The sequence below is a fragment of the Pan troglodytes genome, chromosome 1, assembly GCF_028858775.2.
Source record: "Pan troglodytes isolate AG18354 chromosome 1, NHGRI_mPanTro3-v2.0_pri, whole genome shotgun sequence".
Classification (NCBI taxonomy): Eukaryota; Metazoa; Chordata; class Mammalia; order Primates; family Hominidae; genus Pan; species Pan troglodytes.
Genome location: NC_072398.2, coordinates 158,291,783 through 158,305,895, shown reverse-complemented (window position 1 = coordinate 158,305,895; position 14,113 = coordinate 158,291,783). Strand labels below are relative to the sequence as shown.

At 35.1% G+C, this 14,113-nt stretch overlaps 1 long non-coding RNA gene across 1 annotated transcript in view; it reads right to left on the bottom strand.

The window, feature by feature from the left end:
- Positions 1–894: 894 nt before the first annotated feature.
- LOC107967081 (uncharacterized) overlaps positions 895–14,113 on the bottom strand; it is a 68,004-nt gene continuing 54,785 nt past the window's right edge. The window contains exons 4-6 of the long non-coding RNA XR_001707277.4: positions 4,533–4,656; positions 2,612–2,774; positions 895–1,404 (exon numbers count right to left, since the gene is read on the bottom strand). This is a non-coding gene — a long non-coding RNA (uncharacterized LOC107967081). The remainder of the gene's footprint in view (positions 1,405–2,611; positions 2,775–4,532; positions 4,657–14,113) is intronic.

Genomic DNA, 14,113 nt, shown 5'->3' with positions numbered 1-14,113 from the left:
TGGGAGAAACCAAGTTGGTCAAAGATGCTTGAAGTTGAGTAAGATAATAATACAGATGTAACCATTGACTGTGGTCACCTAGAGGTCATTAGGAGGTAAATCATTAATGTAAAATCCTAAATACATAAAACTATCTTAGTCTACATCTGCACACTCTTTATGGTTTTAACTATTGCAATGGATGGAATGTTTATCATTCTTTTAAAAACTAATCTTGATAGAATCAAGTTTCTTCTTTTATCATCTCTTTTCTATTCAAGTGTGATCTTTAGCAAACAATTATGTTCCACTATTTTCTATCTTTAAAATTAAGTACACAGGTAAACAAAGCTATGATTCCAGTCTGGTATGGTGGCATAATATTATTTTGTATTTTGTATCCCCCCAGATATATTAGCAAAATAGTGCTTGTTTTCTTATTGAACCATGGGGGTAGGCCATCAACAGAGAATGAGGATTTGGTGAAGCTTTGGAAATTTTAAGAATGAGAAGGTAGAAAATAGAGTGGGATGGCAAAGATTTTATGAAGTAATAGTATGATGGCTGGCAGAAAGATGATTACCTTGGGAAATGCTCAAATTTTCTCTTTTACTGAAATTTATGATACTCATGAAAGAAGGAAACAGAACTTTTCCCCTTTCCAGTATCTTTGCAAAGATATTGAAGACATGTGTGTGATTGTGTGTGTGTTTTCATGAGCTCTATTTTTCTCAGCAATCTGAGAAGTTAAGGTTTCCCTCTTTTTTTCAAAATCAAAAGAGAGAACAATAAAATTTACCCATCATATTCAACTAGTAATTAAAATAGAGTTGCGTAAAAAAATATGGTAAATTGGAGGCACAATTCCAAAGAAAATTCAGATAGCCCCAATTATATGCATAATAAGGAGGCATACTATTAAGTTATAATTAAAATTCACTATATGTATAAATTGGCTAAATAAATAAATATGTGAATAGATTTCACCTTTACCCTATGTTCAGAATGAAGAACAGGCCTCATTGCTTCAATATGAAATAACCATTAATGATCAGGATTTAGACCATAAACTTCATTTTTAAAAATTTTACTGTTATCATCATATTGTTTTATTTTCTGGGTTCTTTCTTTCATTTGGCACGTGAAATGTAGATAATCTGGATTCTTCAGTAATGCAGTGTTGAACTTGATCCCAGTTGGCATCTTAAAATACTGATGGCGTCAGACAGAAGGTAAGTACAAGAAGTGGGATTTTTAAACTTGTTATTAAAATAAGAAAATACTGCCTGTCTGTCATATGACTTATTTACCGACTCTGTACCCTTCTCCAACAACTTTGGGTGCCAGAAAACTGACTGCTTCTTTGACCTTCCTTGATTTCTGTCTTTGTCTTTGTTCAGCCAATGAAAGGTCCTAGTATGAAATCTGAAAGTGGAAGGAGACAGTGGTCAAAAGAATGGGTTGGCTTTATTGAGCTTGCTGCATTCTTCTTCAGAACCTTTCCACCTACAGCTATTTTCTCCAGGTTTTGGTGATCATTCCCTCCAGTGGCCTTAAAGGCTTAGAATAATAGCTTCCTATTTTTACTAGGTCTAGAGCACTGCATTATACCTTACTAAACCCTGTATGTACTTTATAAATAACTCCACTATCAAAATCTCTTCAAATGACAAGATTGAGCATGATATATGTTTCATTCCAAGATCCTGACTGATAGAAAAGGTTCTCATGAGACAACAGACATTTGAACTGGGAGGAAATTAGATATAATAAAATGATATTACAGTTATGAGAACTTTGAGTCAGGCTTAGAATGGTGCATATATGGTGTGACTCTTAAGATTCAGTGAGAAATTATCTTGGTGACCTCAAGATAATAGGACACCACAGCTTCTTGAGGAGATGGAGCCTAGAGGTCTACTAAATTATTTTCAGAAATTAAAAGTAAAGTCAATCCTAGGTCTGTGGTGGGAAAATTGAACAATGAGTCTTGAGCATCTTGTAATACCAGAAAGTAAGAAAGTGTTCAAGAAACAAAAAGATGAGGGCATGTCAAAGGGACACAAAGCTCCAACCTGAGGGAGCTCCCACAAGAACATGGTAGAACAATTTAGCAACAGAATATACAAATAACATAGTATTGAATTATAATCCAAAGTAAAAAATTAATATTAATGAATACATATTAATATAAATAAAAGATTAAATCAATAAGAGAGTAGAAAGAAATCTTTGGAGAAAAATCCCACATAATATAGACAGATACTCCTTTTTTTTCCCAGGAAGTAGAGCTTAGTTTCCCTTCCTTCTCTTCAAAGTGGGCTACATTTCAGTATATCTATGCTCCTTAGCTATACAGTTTGATTCTTCACTGAGAACAATGTGATGGATTTTCCAAAGACTGAAAGTTTGTTGCCCCTGATAAACTCATACCCTCATATGATTTTGATTTATACAAATGCTACTTAATATACTGGTGGTAGCAAAAAACAAATGGACCCAAATGAAGCTTGAAACACACATACACTCAAAAACACCCTCTACCCAACTTTTTTTTTTCCAAGGGGTTGAGGGGATAGCAAGCTGTAGTTTTCTGTGTTCCATTGATTTCTATAGACAAAGAAAAATGTACCTAATAGTTTATCTGCAAAGATGTATTGACTATGATTTCATCCTCTGACTTCAGGAGGGTAGCAGGAATATATCTTTCTGGACATGGAAATGAGAAAACGTTCCTTCTGCTACTCTCTGGTTAGTTCAAACTCAAATCGTGATCTGACTGAAGAGAATGATTCCTAAGAAAACCATAGAGGCACAATTTTCCCTTTTGCTCGCAAAGAACTATAGACATTAGTTATTACAAACATTGTTCAACTGAAAAGAGTAATAAATCAACACAAATTTATTGGATATCTGCCTTTTCAAGAAAATGTGCTAGAAACCATTTGATATAGGTGGGGGAATATTACATGTTTCTAGTGTTGCACTACATATTTTTGAAAGAAGAAAGTTCAAAAGATTTTATGAAAAGCAGGGTTCTTTTTGAAATACATGTAGAAATAGCTAAATGGATTGAGAAGAGCTGTTAAGTATGAACATACAGCATGATCATAAACAGCTATTTTGGTGGACTAAACAATGCAAAAGCAGCCATCTTGTATTCCCTGGCTGTTAGGGCAGGCATGCACAGACTAACATAGAAAGAATCACTGTTACTAATAGGAACTTCAAGGGGCTTATTTATAAAGAAAATTGATTTTAGAAGAAAACATGTCAAATTATTTTAGTTTGAGAAACTTAATACTCTAGCAAACCCAGGCAGAGCAATCAAGAGAAAATATGGTCTGAGAATGCTGATATGACTTCAAAACTCAGGTTTGCATTCACATAAAGAAGATTAAACAAATTTCTGATGAAACAAATCTTCGTCTGAGTCATAAGGTTGAATACAAGATAGCAAAATGTTGGAAAGGTTAAAACTCCAGAAAAAGTTTCACAAAATTGTTAAATTACTAGTAATCCTTACCTAAGATTATTTATTTATTTATTAGTTGTTTTATTTGATTAAAAATAAATGAAAATAAACATGCTTTAGCATTTTGGATTTAGCTGAAGCTCCATATATCCTGGTGGACACAGATTCTTTGAATAAGTAGCCACAGTTATTCCAAATGTCAGCAACATTTATAAGGAAGCAAGAAAGCTAAGTAAAATAACCTTAGCTAAAACCTACAGTTCAAACACAAAGGAGTTTATCAACAGAGAAATAGAATTGAATTTATCATTAGTCTTCAAAAATGTTGCAATTTTTACAAGTGTCTTTCTCTTTATATATTTGTCTCTATCCCTCTAATATTGTAAAACTACCGTTTCGTATGGAAAAATCCTGATTATTCTTTAAAACTGTGCTCATGTATATTGATTCTCTAATGGTTTTCTAAAGTACCTTTGCCTCCGCTGGTATAGATTTTCAACATTTATTCATTTGACATCTATCTATTTTCACCTAGAAAGTGTAGTTACTTTTTATTATATATTTTGTTTACCCAGATTTGAAAGTTTTTTCCCTTGGGGGCAGAGGGAGGAATCCCAATCTTCTATACCAAAAGTCTTGTCCCAGCTAATAAGACTGTAATTTAAAATTTGTAATTTCAAATAACTGGTTGGATGTAGCAATGCCACAAGAAGTGATGTTTGAAGTAGCATATAATTTAATGACTAAGGCCAGGCATGGTGGGTTATGCCTGTAATACCAAGGCTTTGGGAGGCCAGACAAGAGGATTGCTTGAGGCCAGGAGTTCAAGATCAGCCTGGGCAACATAAGGAGACCCCCCCATCTCAAAAAAACAAAACAAAAAAAAGCCAGGTGTGGTTTCATGGGCCTGTAGTCCCAGCTACTTGGAAGGCTGAGGCAGTACAATTGCTTGAGCCCAGGAGGTTGAGGCTGCAGTGTGCTATAATTAGACCCCTAAACTCCAGCCTGGGTGACAGAGCGAGATCCTGTCTCTAAAAATAAATAAATAATAATGTAATAATTTAATATATTTTAATACCTCAATAATCTACTGATGAGTTGACCTGTATCAGTGGCTGTTCGTGTCCTTAGCTGCTTAGCTGCATGGATGGAACATTTATTTTAAAGAAAGCAGATATTTTTCTCCAGAGGAAAGAGAAATGCTTGGGAGACAAAAGCAATAAAAGGAGGTGATTAATGGCAGAGGCTGGAAGTTAGATAGATGGGATGGAATTCTAGCTTTACTACTTACTAGTTGTGTGAATTTGGATAATTTCCTGATAAAATTGACAATGAATTTACCTTTTGAGACTACTGAATTCTCTTTAAATAAAATCTCATCAAGTTAATGTATAAATGATAATCCTAACTTACAGCAAAGAATTGAAGAAAATGACAACCCTTTCCTGTAATATTTGGGAGACACTGGTAGATATATTCTATCACAAAACATCCTAAAAATCCTGTTGGAGTATGACTACCCTTTTGTCAAAACTTCCACCCTTTATGGTTACTCACACGTTGATGGGTATTCTCACATCTCTCTCAGTTTCCCTCAATGGATCTCTTTTTCAAAGGATTGCAACACTATTCTTTCCAACCCTCTGCATTCCCTCTTTCCAATTCAGCTATGTTTCTCTGATCTCATGTATAGCAACTTATCGTTCTTTTGGCTTCCCAAATTCTCTTCCTCAGACTTCGCCTCAGCACTCAGCAGAGCAAAGCTGAGTCAAGCACCTCATGAGATCTGTTAAAGAAGCAAGGAAACCATCTTCCTTAGAAAACAGAAGAGGGCAATGTAAATGTTTACCTATTTTGTGTCCTGCTACATTTAATCTCTTTTAGTGTAATTTACTTCATCTATAACGATAATAGTAGGACAATGAACACCTCCTAAGAATGTTTTCAGTGTTTTAAATGTGATAATGCATATAAGGCACTTTATAATTATTACACAAAAGAAATCAATACATTAGCTATATAATATTTTGGTCAATGGCTTTCATTGATTTGGTGGACATTTTGTATCCATTACAGCATGTGTTTACCTGGCCTACTAAGATTACCCCACTAACAAATCCCTTTAAACTTGTGGAAGTCATCTTCATCCTTTGTCTATACCTTATTTCCACATCTCCAGGTTCTTGTTTTTATTTTATTTTATTGAAGGGCACCTGGAAATAGAGCCCAAATGATTTTCTATGCTATAATTTTTCAAATAAAATCATCAAATTCTCAGAAAAATTCAATACACTTGTGCCTCCCTCCTATAATCTGAATTTTCTTACAATCAAAAATAACTCTTTTAGGCCGGGCGCGGTGGCTCACGCCTGTAATCCCAGCACTTTGGGAGGCCGAGGCGGGCGGATCACGAGGTCAGGAGATCGAGACCATCCTGGCTAACACGGTGAAACCCCGTCTCTACTAAAAATACAAAAAATTAGCCGGGCGTGGTAGCGGGCGCCTGTAGTCCCAGCTACTCGGGAGGCTGAGGCAGGAGAATGGCGTGAACCCGGGAGGCGGAGCTTGCAGTGAGCCGAGATCGCGCCACTGCACTCCAGCCTGGGCGACAGAGCGAGACTCCGTCTCAAAAAAAAAAAAAAAAAAAAAAAAAAAAAACTCTTTTAACACAAAGTAAAAACCTCAAACACAAATACCTTCTTTTGGAAAGTACATGAGATTTGAAACTTCATCATGATGTCTGTTAGCTATGAATTTTTAGGGGACTTATTTAACCTCTTCCTCTATTTGGTTAATACAATGAATCACATTTTTAAAAAATATTGGGATGCCCAAACCCTGTGCATATGTCAATTGGACATCTAGATAAATGCTTCCATTTATAGATTGCTAGCAAGCTTCAAGTACAAAACTTATTCCAGTGTATTGACCTAGATTGCATATCCAAGGCAACCTAATTTCTATGCATTTCTTTCAGTTGAATAAAAATGGTTAACTCAGTATATTTCTGTAGATTCATTGACCATAGTTTCAGATCTTTTGACAGGGTGAACTAAGATTAAAGTGCACTGAAATATGTAGAAAAGCCCAGAATTAACAATACCTTCTCTACATTGCACATGTGCCAATATAAATAGGTAATATATAAGAATAGTTCTATATTTCTTTTTCTATTTCAGAAGACAGATTTACTCCAACTTCATGGCTTGTATGGCTTGATGATTCTGCTTGATAGATGATATATTTGATTACATTGCAAATACAGTTTCTCTACATTGATAACCTGAAATGAAATATCATTTCCTTCTAAATGAAAGAAACAAAATATATCTTCTATTCTAATTGCTAGAATTCTTTAAGAAGGCATGAAATCTGTTATCCAGGTGCTCTAAAGGAACGGCTCAATGTGAAAATACTTCGTATCTCAATATTTTATTATTTAAGCAATATTGTATGATTGTGTCTCTAAAAATATAATTTGCAATGCTGGTTTTATTTTTTATTTTGGTTGAGATGTATATTGACTTTATTCAAATAAACTGTACTCTACAATTGAGAAATTGTACTAACAAAACAAATGTTGCTTAATTAACTCTTTTATAGTTATAATTTTTTTCTATTCTTTTAAGTACTTGCTATAGCTAATAGTAAAGTTGTACATATTAAATGGAAACCCATAATGTTTAGATAGATATATTTGTTTCAAATAAACCAAAAGCACTGAGACAAAGAAAATGATATATTGTTCACTCTGTCTTTCTGTATCAGTGGTACACATTATAAGTTAGTTGTCTTTTAATTGGAAAAGATACATCAAAGAAACATGAAAAATGATCTGAGTCTAAGCTTATTTTTATTGATTAAATCTTGATTACATTGCTCAGACATACAAACCTTATGCATATTTTCTTAGAACTTTTCAAAATTAGCTTGAATGGTATCTGATAATGTTAAGGAGAAAATTTTGTCTCTTTTCACTTGTGATTAACTTGATCAATGTATTCTCCCAACATTAATCATTTATTTATATGTCTTCAACCAATAATATTCTCTGTCTCTAAAACTTTAACTCTCTGAAGAGTGACCACTCATAATTCAACACATTGAACTGTGTATTGCAAAAGCTTTTCTTCATCAAACAAACAAAGTGCTCAAGAACCCAAATAATAGACTAGCATATGAAAACTTATTAGCAAGTATCTTCTGCCACTGGTCAGATGTGTGACCAGAATTGTTCTAATCAACTCTGGACTTTCAGCCAACAACTTAAGAAAGGAATGTAGCACAGGAAGTATCCATGTTATAGGTTCATTTCTCAAATCAGAAGGAAAATTGTAGATTCTGGGCTTGCAATTGGAGAAAGCCTGCTTTCCAAGAAAAAAAGAAAAAAGCAGAATTGTAGATTCTGCTTCTGATTTGAGATCTGGGATAGTACCTATAGAAGTGGTGAAATAAGTGGGTTTGCAATTAAACTTAATTGGTTTTACTCTTGATTCTGCCACTTACTGGCTATTTGATCTTGAACAAGTTGTTTCAACTTCCTAAGCATTAATTTTCTTCATCTGTAAAACTGATAAATAATGATGCCTATGTATAAGGTTGCTATGTGGGTTAAGTAAGGTAATGCAACTAAACGGTCCAGTATAATGCACATACAAAAGCTCATAAGTAATGCAATTAAGGTGTTTAGTATTAATATGTAAAGCATTTAGTGTTCACAGGAAAAATATTTAGTATGATGCACATCATAAATTGAAAAGCTAATAGAATCAAGTAGCTACAATTTATGTATTATTATGTTTTTGTTTACTTAAATGTATATATGCTTTTCTTGGCTCACTGCAACCTCTGCCTCCTGGGTTCAAGCAATTCTCCAGCCTCAGCCTCACAAGTAGCTGGAATTATAGGCATGTGCCACCACACCTGGCTAATTTTTTGTATTCTTAGTGGAGATGGGGTTTCAACATGTTGACCAGGCTGGTCTTGAACTCCTGACTTCAGGTGATCTTCCTGCCTTGGCCTCCCAAAGTGTGGGGATTACAGGCATGAGCCACCGGTGCCTGGCCATGTTTTTCTCAATTAATCTTTTTCTTCTAGGTATGTGTTGCAGGTTGGATTCTGTGAAAGCCAACTCTGAGAAAGAGATTAAAATGCTAGGAGTTTATTAGGAAGTGCAGTCGGAGTCAGCACCTATAGAAGAAAGAGATAGAGATAGGACTTGGAGGTGAGAGAAGCTCTTGCAGGCATCAGTCTCAACAAGGTTTCAACCAATTACATGGGAGCTCTGGAGCTGTTAATAAGATGGCCCTTCAGTGGCCTTTTGTTGTTGGGAGGAGCCCGGGTGTCCATACTTTTATATCAACCAGGCATTGGATGTAGGCTTCTTCAGGAAGGAGGTATGACCTTGAGCAATGTAGGGCTCTTCAACTAAGGGCAATTTTCTGAGATTTCCTGAAACATATAGTTGAGCATTATCTTCCAGGAGCACTCCTCGCAGATGGGAGCACAGGTTCTTCTGACCTGCAGGGGAATCTAAGCAGCCAAATACAACAATTACATACTTCCTCTTAAGTTATCTTTTCTGGAGTCTGTTCAGAAGCTAAATTTGCTTTTTTGTTTTATATTTAATAACTATCAATGGCTGTTCTTTTGAAGTCAATTAATAAAAGGAAAGTTTGCTAGTAGGAGATGTCACAGAATTCATGAAAGCCCTTTGACAATTTGCTATGCCTCTTGTATGTACGGGGATTGGATATAGTGATATGCACTATAACCAACAGGGGATATTTCCTTCCTTCCTTCCTTCCTTCCTTCCTTCCTTCCTTCCTTCCTTCCTTCCTTCCTTCCTTCTTTCCTTCCTTCCTTCCTTCCTTCCTCTCTCTCACTTTCTTTCCTTCTTTCTTTCTTTCTTTCTTTCTTTCTTTCTTTCTTTCTTTCTTTTTCTTTCTCTTTCATCTTTCTTTCTCTTTCTTTATTCTTTCTCATATTAGGCATCTAAAGCTCTTGGTATTGACAGATAAGCAAGACTCAACTAAAATGGAACTTCTAAAGTAAATAGTAAACTTGGGGGTAAGTAAATAATTAATTTTTAAAAAGGAACTATCATTATTTAGCCCAGAGAAGAAACTTTTTGTAGGGTTGGAGGACAGAGATGTGCCATCCTCTTTATGTGCAGAAAGGATAAATTGTTTGATTTTTGTTTAATAACAGGTGGAACTTTAGTAAGAATAAGATAGGTGGTGTGTGCCTACAGCAAAATAATGGAACAAACCAGAAACCCAACTGTTTGATTTGAATGTATTTGGTTACAGTGTTTTGGTAACATAAAGAGAAAAAGGGAATTTATTAGAAAGATACTTGTTTAAAACCTATCACCATAATCCAAAAAGGAGTTGGAAAATCAATCACACAGCATCTTTCAAGGTTTCTATAGAATTTTAACTTTCACTCAAGAGAAAAGCCATTAATGCAATTTGGCTGTGACTCAACATAATATTTCTTACTCTCAAATCTGTATTCATCGGGAGAAATTGCAACTGACTCAGATTCAGTAAAGTGTCTATTTCTAGATTAAATAAGGGTAGCAGGTGGGCGGGATCATGTTAAGCTCATGGAGAAGCTTTCTTGTGGGCAATGGAAGGCTCTGTCGTAGCGATCAATTCTTCTGTTTACTACTACTCGGCAAATAGGGACACTATTTTACTTAGTGTACATAGGCAAATATCAAGGGGGTGTGTGTGTGTGTGTGTGTGTTGTAAAATGGAAGTAACTAAAAGGAAAACATTTTAGATATATGTTATTATAAAATAAGATAAATTCCCATGCATTTGGGATGATTTAAACATGTTTCTTTATAAAATCAAGAAGATTAGCTGATTTATATGATTTGCTTCAATATACTGGGCTTGCAACTGGAGAAGGCCTGCTTTCCAAGAAAAAAATTGTGTGAGTATATACTTATTTATACATATGTGTGTGCATGTATTTCTATACAGTTTTTTAAATATCAGAACAACATTGCTTATCACCTATTCAAGATACAATAAGGCTTAGTATTTTTCATTAGTTTACTTGGGAAAGTATCCATATCCCTCATTATTTTTCTGCCTACTATATTGGTCAAGTAGCTGTGCTATGTTAGTTGAGCATTAATATGGAATTATATTAGAAAAAGAATACCTAAAAATTTGGCAGCTGGCTGACTACCAGTCAATGAGAACCCATCTAAAATATAAATATATTTTTAAAGTAGCTGTTGAACTTTTTGACTTGTAACAAATGTCTGACTATAAACTCTAGCTCAAAAATAAATTCCCAGATTTTAGTAGGCTTTTTAGCTATAGAAAAACTATATGACAGAATTTTTTAATTAGTGAGTCAATTAGACATTGATTAGAACACTATAGCACCCGTGCAAGTTTTATTATCACCATTCAGGCTTAGCAAGCTTGTATGCTCCTTACATTTTGCAGCAGTTCTCTTTGGTTTAATATTTGGAATTAATTTCTGAAATAGCTTAGACAGGCTGAGCATTCAGCCTGTCATTTTTCTAAATCTGATAGGATGGAATAATAAGTAGCTGAAATATTCTAGAGCTATATTACAGGCTTCAGTGATCACAAGGGTCTATGATTCATTCTCAAAGCAAAGTTTCTTTTCTAATATGTCTGATGTATTGGTTTTTATTGGCAATTTTCATATCTGAGTTGGTGACCCTGCCATTTGTCTTTATTGTTATTATTCTCTCTTTGTGGCAGTGATAAGAAAACTGGTTCAGGCCCTCTGGTTGTTTATGTCTGCAGTCAGTTATTCTTGAGGCTGCTCTCCTCTGCTGGGTTCCTTTCTTGCCAATCTTTTTTTTTTCTTTCTTTCTTTTGTGTGGATACCTGATTTCTGAGCAGATGCTCTTTTTAATCTCATCTCATGTTAATTTTAAATACTTATGTATCAAATGTTTCCAGTCAGTAAATCAGGAATCAGTTTCTGTGTTACATTCATGGCACTCATTAAATTGTGATCTCATGATTAACATGCTTGTCTCCTTTAAGGGATTGTTAGCCAAGAATTGTGTTTTTGTCATCTCTAGAACCAGAGTCTAAGCACAGAACTGAACACACTCTAAACACTCAGGAGCTTTTGATTGAAGGAGTAAACAATAACAGAACACCAGTGCAGAACTGGAAACTTAATGGGTGGGAAGTAAATAAATTAAAGGAAACAAATAATGAATTGGCACTTACATATTGTTGGTTTGGAAAAATCCATAGAAAAGATAAATATTGTTTTGGGTTATTGAAGTTGCCTACTTATTATCTGTATTCTTAAATGGATGTTCCATTATGAACACATAGAACAATTACAGTCAGCAAAGGTCAGCCTTCCTTTCTTTTTAGTACTTCAAGAATGTCTATCCACATACATGTTCGACCTAGCATTCTATGCTCTTTCCCATGGTTCTTTCTATTCTTCTGACTCTGTACTCAACTCTATACCTTATTCAAGCCTATATCCTTCTTTTAGTGATTATTTTAATATCTTTTTTCAGCTTCCTGAATTTGCTTCTCATTTTACTCCCACCCTATTCTAGCTTATCTTACATTTTCTTCCCATTCTTTTGGTTTCAGTAAATGTGCAACTCATTTGTAAATTTGGGGGGATATCTCTGAAGACGGTATGTAATTAAATTATGCTATTATAGCTTGGGGCCTAGATTCCTGTGAAATAAACTCAGTATGTGGATCTTTTCCAGAACCCCAGTATATGTGATCTATGTTAATTAGCTGTGTTCAGCCTCCCATATTTTGTGCCAATCCTATAAAATCTAAGTTTTCGGGGTTACAGGAAGGATCAAAAAAGATGATGAATATAGAAACATATTTTCAGTCAAATCTCATCAGTTTACGTATACATTTTGTAACAACTAATGAAAAAGATCTTACATGACTTCCTAGACAGAGATGAATACTTATGAGGATGAGTGTTAAAGTCAGAGTGCCTGTGAGCATCCTCAGCTATGCTTTTTGCTTGCTGGCCCGGAGTCTAAGTAAGGTGTTTAAGTTCTCTATATCTCAGTTGCTTCATAGAATTATGGGGATCAAATATGTAAACACATGTAAATTTCTTTGCTACTACACAGCAAGTACTCGATTAAATGTGAGCATTTACCATTACTATTTTTCTTTTTATTGTTTCAAAATATTATTGATATATTCATTTTCTATTCTCTTTGTGCTTAAGCAAATTTTGTAGCCAACTGTAATCACACTTGCAAGATATACTTCTATCTCCAAAAGAAAAATCCTAAGCTACAACTTAACAATTGTGCTCTCATATTCTTGGATGAATATTGATGTTTTTAAAATGAGAGGTCTTCAAAAGCAATCAGAGATATCCAGTGATTAATGGAGGTTGCCTTCTTTTCCAAACTGCTTTGAAAATTCACCTGTTGAAACCTGTTTTTCTGTTCTGTGGCCATAATCAGAACTTTTAGCAGCTCTAAAATACTCTGTTTTACTTTATCTCTACTTTCTCCTGATATAGCTCAATCCTATACCATCATAACTGACAGCTCCACAACAGTGGTAGAGCCCATTCATTCCAAGGAGGACTCAGATGCTAGTGATCTTCATCCTGTCTTCCACTTGTGAGGATGAAAACTGGAGTCTGCTGAGTCTGCTTTCTAGATATGAGTAGACCGAATGAAGACATCCTGGCACTGGTGAATTTTATTTCTTTATTTTCATCTTCTTTTCAGCACCCATTCCATTCTTTCCCATGCTGTATCAGCTTTGATTAGGGTAATATTAGTTTCACTTCTGTCACAATAGGTAGGCTCCCTGTTGTTTAAATCAATAAGGGCTATCCTATCTCTCTTTCCACAATATTTCACGTAGCTTAAGTCTTGACCAGTCATAACATATGACACTCCCCTGAACACAGGGACCTGTTCACAGTGTTTCAATTAGTAGGAAAGTCAGATATTTATTTGATGTCCTCTGTGCTGCTGGATGGGAATGTACCATGTTGCCCAACTGCTGGCAGCCATATTAGCACTTACAGGGAAGCCAGATGTAGCGTGAAGCCAGATTTTTGTATGGCACAACAGAGAGTCTGAAAGAAATTGAGTCCTTGATGACATTACTGAACCACTGTAACTTCAAGTTACAGGAGCCAATGATTCCCCTTTATTGTTTAAGCCACTTGGAATAGAGGTGTACTTTATAATCCAAGCAATCAAACTGATGTGCTTTCATTGAGTGATTTGTGAATAAACTCTTCACTCAAGATCACAGCACAGTCACTGTCCTTTAAATTAAAAAACTAAATAACTGTGGAATCCCCCCTATGGAAAATATTCTCATACCTGAGAATGTAGAAGTTATTTTACTAAAGTAAAAGCTAACTGGCACAATTTAGCTTAGGCATCTGGCCAATGATTGTACAGAATATTCCTTGATTGAGATCCAGAGATGTCCAGTGGCAGGCCCAAACTGCTCTGAGATTAGCGAGGCATAGTACATCAAGACAACCTTGTGGTATACAACCAGTCAGGTAAGTTTCCTCCAAACACAAAGGCTTTGCAACTCCACCACATTCACAGGACTCAAGTTTGTTTCAGAGTCCTAAATCTGGTTCCCAAGGACTTTTTGTGTCACATGA